This window comes from Gavialis gangeticus, unplaced genomic scaffold, assembly GCF_001723915.1.
Source record: "Gavialis gangeticus isolate Ggan-Ray unplaced genomic scaffold, GavGan_comp1, whole genome shotgun sequence".
Taxonomy (NCBI): domain Eukaryota; kingdom Metazoa; phylum Chordata; order Crocodylia; family Gavialidae; genus Gavialis; species Gavialis gangeticus.
The window spans coordinates 90,780,843-90,789,070 of NW_017729031.1; the positions used below are offsets into that span (position 1 = coordinate 90,780,843).

Here is an 8,228-nt window from a genome sequence, read left to right on the forward strand (position 1 = left end):
AAAAAAAAAAAAAAAAAAAAAAAAAAACCCCAACAACATGAAGGCCTGGCTTAAGTAACTGCAGACGCCATCTGAACCTCCTCCTGCCTACAAACATATGGGTTAGGGGGGTAGTTGCAGAAAACAGTTCTTCAGTTACATGACTCTGGGACTGGACCAACTTATAGCCACCATTGCCATGGCATGAAAGAGAAATCACACAGGAGGAATTGAAATACAGTTTCTACATGGAACTGAGAAAGCTAATCACAAGATGGCACAGGCACTGGCAATGTGGTTATCCTTGGGTTGTAGTTTGAAGGATGTGCTCAGGCAATGGACTTCAATACTAAACTTCCTTCTAATGAAACATTAACAACTCTGAAGTCCATGGTGGATTTTAAAGGTTCCCATGGCATGTCCTGCCTCATATCCCTATTCACTGTTGACCTGGTTTCACTCTTGAAGGATGCATGGACATGTTGGATTTGTGAGAAACAGTTGTAAAATTTGCAAGTGGAATGACTACGCTACTGGTAGGTAACTCACTGCTTGTAAATTTATTGGGGATTAACCTGATTATGAAAAACTCAAATTCTGTTCCTGCCTATCTTGCTTAGAAAGATGCTATTCACCATAACATATTAATGGTATCCCAAAAGGAAGGCATTGAGGGGCAGCTAGGAGCAACTTGCAAAGCATGGTACAGGTGCACAGGCATAGCTGGGTAGCTCTGGGCCTGGGGCAGCCACATGATGTTTTGGGTAGCATCAGCTGCTATGGTGCCCTTCTCAGCTACTTCTGTGGGTGCAGCTGTTTTGGTGCTCTCCCACAAAGGCAGCACTTAGGGATGCAGCCCTAGTTGCCCCCTTTAGTTCCACTACTATGTGTATCAAAATAGCCACTTCCCTGTACCTCACATATTGGGTGTTATATAGCTATACAAGATGCAAATTAGGTGATGGACTTTTTGGTAGGTATCTTGCTTTGGCTAGTGCTACTGAGTGGGGCGGAATGGCATAAAATGGGACTGTTTCTTGGAGTGACTAAGCTGTTTTTCATTTTTATTACACAGTAACAATGACCATGCCTACCCTGCCTTCATATCAAGCCATTAACTATTATGTCGTCCCTGCTTCTGCACTGTGTACAAAGCCCAGAAATATGACAGTGGAGCTGGCTTAGAATAGCCCTAAACATGTGCAAGACAGAAAGTCTGAGGGGACAGTAGCACACACTCACGGATGCCTCATTTTTGCTTTGTGGTATGTACTGAGTAGGAGAGAGTGGGTTGGATTTGCTTCTCAGGGCTGGTTCCAGGCATGGCCTGGTGGCAATGGAAGCAACTTTGGATCCAGTAAGAACCATGGAACCTCTTCCAGGGCTCCTTTGCTTTCTATTGCATATATCTATGTATGTATTTGATTGACATAGTGCCTGTGAAACCCAACCCCAAACAAGGACCTGTTGAGCCAGGGGCAATACAAACACAGCAGAACAGTTTCTGCCCCAAAGGTTCCCTTCACTCACCTTGCTCTGCTCTCAAGTTACAAGTGAAAATATACTAAAAGGTGGCTGTGTAGACCTTGGCAAGTCCTGCAGTGTCTGCCCACTTTTGGTGTGAGATCTCATGGCAGCAGAGCTTCAAGAATTTGCAATCAAGACAGCTAGTCTGTAGTCCTTGTTGCCTTTTGGTTGAGTGAGATTCTGTGCAAAAAAGCACAGCATTAAGTTTGCACTGCCCAAGGAGGTGGTGGTTTTGAACCACCTTATACCTTTCCAATCCTGGGTGGTCCCAGCAGCTGGAGAGGCTCCCAGTTGTGTTGTGACCATGTAGACATAATTCTGAATTGCACCTGCCTTCCAGGGTTGTCCCATGGGCCCAAGCTTAAGCTCCACATCATGCAACCCCAATATATAAATCCCAAGTTCAAGTTCCCCCCCAACTCTGCAGTGCCCCTGCCACCAGGGTGTGAAAAGTTCCTAAGGAGGCGGCCTGCCTAGATTGTAGCATTCATTTACTCTGGCTTAAATTTACTATGCAGTAAGTAGGAATAGGCCAGCGTCTACACGTGCAGGCATTAAAGTGCATTAATACTGTTACTTCACAGTAAGGTGTCTACACATGCATTACTGTGCAGTAACTAATCAAGCGTAAATTTGATATCTGCATGATGCAGGTATCAAATATACACTCAAGTCAGCATAAGTCACCATATTTAATGCGCAGTATGAGTTTGCATGTGTAGACACATGCCTGTACTGCACAGTCATTTTGGGTAATGCACAGTACATGCTCAAATGTAGATGCATCCACTGAGACTCCCATGATACAGGGGGACAGGAGAGATGACTCAGGGCTTACTTTCTAGCATGAATATTAGCGATTCTTGGAAGGAAAAGGAATTGTTGAAAGACCATTGGAATCAGTGGTGATTTACAATGCAAATCTGCTGCTTCTCAGATTGGCAGCTAGTATTAATACTGTATTACTCTGCAGGAAGATATTCCTTTCATATGAACACTCCACAGACAGAGTGGGTATAATAGCCAGAATCTCTAACTCAGGTACAGTTGAAAGAACAAATGATATGGGAAGCTTATGAGACTGGAGTTCTGAAAAAGGATAACAACAGAACTTTTGCTTGATGTTCCCTTTTATAATTTGTTCGGAGAGGTTTGAGTCTTCACCGAATCATGAATTAGTGCCTTTTGCAAGTGAGCAGGTGTCCTCAATGAGATATGGAGGGTATGTCTACACAAGATGCTTACCATGCAGTTGACTATTTAGCTGCACAGTAAATGTCTTGACATCTACATGTGTACCCCTGTTACTCCAGAATAAATTAATTTACTCCACAACAGAATAGTAAAGATGAGTACTATCCTGCTGTGGAGTAAAAAACTGTGAAACAGCACACATGTAGACACTGGAGGGGCTGGCTGGGGCACAAGGGTGCTTCAATGTAGGGACTACCTGCTGGTTAGCCCCACACTGAAGCTCCCTTGTGCTCCAGCCAGCCCCATTCATAGCACACTGAGATAGGGGGAGAAGCCCCAGGCTAGCAGGCTGATCCCTGGAGCTTATTGCTCTGGAGTTAATTGCTCCCAGGTGCACGTTCAAACAGTGTGCCTGAGAGCAATAAATTGTGGAGCAATAAGCTCTGCAGTTTATTCATGCACAGTAATAGCACATGTAGATGTGCCCAGAGAGAACAAAGATTCAACTGTAAAGTAGAGCAAAATTAGTAGTCTGAACCAGGGTGAATTTGACTCGTGACTTCAAAGATAGGGTAGTTAATACTAATAGTGATAGTAGTACGGTCACATACAGTAGTTGAATTTTCATTTTAATCAGTGCAATTAATTCTGTGCCCAATGTGCCTTGACAGCATAATTTAGTGTCCTGGGGTAGGCAGCCACAGCCACATTCACAGTGGCCTACTTACCAGGGCAGGACTTTCCCATGCATGAGCTGCTCCACAGAAACTGCCTGTGTATAGGTCTTAGCGTGTGGTAAGCAAAAGCTAAACTGTATCAGCTTAGTACTCAATAAAAGAAGGATAGTATCCCGTGGCTCAGCTTCCACATATCATGGATTAAAAACATACATGTGGACAGTCACCCACAGTAGGTGACACATGGTAAAGCCCTATCCCTTTAGCTCCACAATAAGTTGTTTGTATGTCCAGATCCTTGTTTCCTTATTGCTGTCTTAACAGGTCAACGCTTGAACATCAGACCTGTGTGTACTTGACTTTGACAGTCTCACAACAGACTTGTGAGTAATCTGCTCACTTACACCTTTTTATCCAGACCTCACATATATGTATACAAATGCAGTCCTTCTGAGAAACTATGTTCCATATGTCATAAAAGCATCAAGTGATATCCTTTTTACTTTAAAAAATGCATGTATTATGTATATTGTTTTTTGCAAGCACAAGCATCAACAATATGGTCAAACTGTCCAAGATCTTTTTTGATAAAGGGGCTCTGACCACAAGTTGTTAAAAAAAATATGTATATCCATTTTTTAAGCTAATTCCACCCCAAAAAGCCTCACTTGCCTGTTCTGACAGCTAAAAAGGAAAATCAGTGTGTTGGGCAAAGATGTGAGCAAATCTTACCAGTTTCCTCTTCAGTAAGACAGATAGTTCACATGGGTTCTGATACTGCAAACACATAGGCACACATGTTACCTTTGTGCACATGTGAAGTTGCATTAGAGTTGGGCATGCATAAAAGAAAAGAGGTGCTTAGGTGCTTACAGGATCACCACTTTAACAGGCAGGAAGCATTTTGACTTAGATATCCAAAGGAGGCCAGCTCCTATTGCAAGTCAGTGGCTCCCTTATCAATCCTATCCTTTAAGACTGTGTGAGCTTCCAAACCATTAGGAGTCATTGGGAGGGCTGGGGTTTGTAATGCTAAGCACAAACATAAGCATTTGCAGGATGGGTGCCAAACTGATTCCTCCTGGATGTTTGCTGCTATGAGTGCACAAACCCTGCTCTAGTATTTATTTTTAAAACCTGTTTTAATGGATGTATTGGAGTGTGTGGCTAAGCCTGCAATTTTTAACTTGCAGAGAAACAATGGAGTCTCAAATAGAAAATGTGACATCCAGTAGTCATTGACATCCCTCTGGTTCCATGCATGTCATTGTTCTGCTCACTACTTCTTCGAACTAAAGAACAAAACCCTTCCATTATTTGAGTAATTTGAATATCAGTTATATATTATATGTAGTGTTACCATCCATATAGCATTCATTTTTGCCTTAATTCACCCCCCCCCATTGTCTCCTTCATGTAAACATAACTCTCTTCTGCAAAGGTATTTTTTTCCAGTGTTTCCTTTTTTCCACGGTGTCCGACACATATGGACAAATAGCATAAATAACTACTAAACACCGTGATCAGGGATTTACTGGCAGATTCAGAAATCTTTTTGGGTGGTTCTGCAGTGTACATTGAATATATAGAAGAATGCATATTATATATAGTGCATGTTGTGTATTCTCAATACAAATTCAGCTTATGATATGATTGTGATACCAAGGAAGTGGTTAATGCATCCAGGGACATTTTGAGTAGTTACAGCAATTAAAATAAATGCATTTTATATTTTTCTTTTTCTTAATTTTGTTGCCTTATGAGAATTTTACTGGCAGTACATGCTGTGTATATGGAGGTATGTCCAAGTGTGCCTTCTCAACACTTCCTGAAGACATCGAAAATATTTGTGGTATGAAAGCAGTTTCATTATCATCTAAGCTGTATCAGCCATTTTAAGTTGATTTCAAGCTCACATTGCAAGTTTATGTATACTGGAAGGTATATTGAAAATTGCATTATTTATGTTCTAATGCAAAGGGGAATCTTATGAGAATGCTTGAAAGGGACTCTAGACATTTCTTTTACAGATACTCTGGAGATCGGTGCAGTACAGGAACCCATATGGAACTGAACAAAATTCTGTAATGCTACATGAAATGCCTATGTATATTTAAGAAGTACTATTCTGTGTTCTTTTGCTTTTGCCCAGGATATAATTCTGTACTGAGGCAGATGACAGCTCGTAGCTGACAGTATTAGCTGTATTTACCTTTAAATAAACATGTTTAAAAGAAAAAAAGCCTGCCTTTCTCACAGTATTCATTTATCAGTGAAAAGGGAGGATTGGTGGAAATGCTGCAGGCTGACATATCCGAGTACACTGTGGTATACATCTCTGAGTACATCATGCTCTGGGATAAGTTGTCAGCCATGGAAATTGGACCTGGGACTTCTGGAGCTAAGAGACACAAGCGTTTACTTGAGGCCTTCAGCTCAGAAACTCTTTTTGGCTTTGCCTCTGCTTTTACCACTAGAGGGAAAAAGCAAGCCATGCTATTCAAGCGTGGGTTACATATATACAACAATACTGAGAAATGAATGTGGCCCTTCCTGGCCTCCCTGCCCCAATGATTGATTCCTCACTGTTCATTATGGATGCAAAATGCAGAAGCCAATTTAAAAGATAAGTATATTGTTTAAGGGTCAAAGTACAAGAGCTGAGGGTCCAAGAAGTCTCCAAATGTCAGCTGTTCCTTTGCAATGCAAACCTTTTCAGCTAGTGTGTTCCTTCCTACTTTCTTACCTGGTAAATGGTGCTAGGACAGGTTGGCCTCTGTCTCCCACTACTGAGTAGATCACAGACAAAGAGGTTTACGCATCTGCTCAAGTTTTTGGGCTATAGTACTTGGTTCCTGTGATTTTTGGATCCAAAGTTTCCATCTTTCCATTTGCATCTCCTCCATCTTCCTCTGATTAAATTGAAATAGATCCTTTCCTCTCTTCAGGCCATGGTTTCTTCGTCTCATCTCCTTGCACCCAGTTCTCACTCTTTAAGCCCTTAGCATGACCTTGCTTTTCTTTAGACAGGCACTTGGCTGGGATGACTTAATTAAGGATAATCCTGCCTTGAGCTGGGGGCTGGACTAGATGACCTTGTGAGGTCCCTCCCAGCCCTACTTTCCTATGGTCCTGTGATCCCCAGTGAGGCTGGAGTTCTGTCCACCCTGTGGATTTTTCAGTGTTGTGCCACCTGCAGGCATTTGCTTTGCTTGTATCTTGGATGTGCACTTGCTTTAGGTCAATGTTGCCCCCTCCCACAGGATATGATTCTTGCCTGGGGACAGCAGCGGGTGGGATCAGCAATGCTGGATGTGCTGAGGCAATTCATGCGCAGTAGACCAGATCTGGCTCTTGGCACTGTGTCATCTGACTCTTGGGGCTCCCCACACACTAGATCAGGTGTGCAGAGCGTTGTGGGGCCCTGGGGAGTGATCCCAGTACATGGGACCAGGCAGGAGAAACTTCAGGGCTGAGAACCTGATCCTGGCATGTGAGGGCAGGACAGACCTGGGATCTAATCATGGCATGTGTGGCCTGATCCCAGCACACAGGGGCAGCACAGGACTGTGGGGCCCCAGGGCCTGATCCTGGTACACAGGGATGGCACAGGGCCCTGGAGAGCCCGTGGGACTGGGTCTGGGTGGCACAGGGCCCTGGGGCCTGACTCTGGCACACCAAGACAGTGAAGGGCCTATTACTAACATGCAGGAGTCTGATCTGGCCTGCTGATTGGCCCCACACCATTGATTTGGCCCATGGGGCCGGCAGTCAAGTGCTACTGGTCTATGGCAGTGATTCTCAGCTGGCGTGTAGCAAGAGCCTTTTAAGAACTGCATGCAATATCAGCACTGTTAGGTGTGGAAACACTTGCATGATTCACAAGACAAACCTAGAGATTCCAAATAGGCATCCACAGTATCAAAAATATTCTGACCTGTTGTTGGTTTTCTAAGTTCTTTGCAACAGAAAAATTGCTCTACTGATTTCTGTAGCAAAAAATGAAAGGAAGTTAAAAGCTAGCATTTTCTGATGGGACCTCTGAGTGTAAAATGTTGAGGACCACTGGCCTGTGGAGTATGGGAGTTTTATGATCTTTTCTTCCTTAAGTTAAGCAGCAGTAACGTGTATTTTTAGATCAAGACATTCTGAGGTTCAGTCCCTGTAGACTAGGCGTGGCCAACCTGTGGCTCCAGAGCCACATGCGGCTCTTCAGAAGTTAATGGAATGGAGGCTGGTCACCGTGTGCTTGTGCAAAGATTCAAAGAGACGCATATTCACTTCTGAAGAGCCGCATGTGGCTCCGGAGCTGCAGGTTGGCCACCCCTGCTGTAGATAATCTCAATAAAGGATATGAAAACCTTGTTTTATAACTTTTATAACTTTGTATAATAATTCAAATTCCATGTAATGCCAAGGTGGATCCAGAGGGGTACAGTCATGCCCCCTTTTCAGGCTTTGGTGCAGGAGAAGGATCCAGGGACTTCTTTTAAGTTCCTGAAGCAGTTAAGACTGCTTGGCCTGCCTTGGCACCTTCTCCTTCCCCTCTGTATTCAGTGGTACATCCCCTCCCTTCCCATTTCCCTCCACTTCCCAAGCCTGCCATTGTCACCATCTGACCCCAGTGGAGCTTGGGGAGCTCCAGAGCCACTCATGCTTCACTCCATCCAGGGCTGTGAGAAGTAGCTGTGCAAGGAAATTATTTCAGTCCTGTTCCCCCAGGTGTACCCAACCAGCATGAGAACAGGCACAGGGAGAAAGAGCCAGTCTGCTACCACCCCATCACTGCTATCTTTACCTGATTCCCCACACAACTGCTCCCCATTCACCTGGCTGGAGCAGGGCAGGAGC

The 8,228-nt window shown here is 43.9% G+C and overlaps 1 long non-coding RNA gene across 1 annotated transcript; it reads left to right on the plus strand.

Moving 5' to 3' along the window:
- The first annotated feature begins 28 nt into the window (after window positions 1-28).
- LOC109301960 lies at window positions 29-5,579 on the plus strand. Its single transcript, XR_002098673.1, has 3 exons — window positions 29-1,244; window positions 3,702-3,760; window positions 5,142-5,579. It is a non-coding gene; the product is annotated as an uncharacterized LOC109301960 (long non-coding RNA).
- The last annotated feature ends 2,649 nt before the right edge of the window (window positions 5,580-8,228 follow it).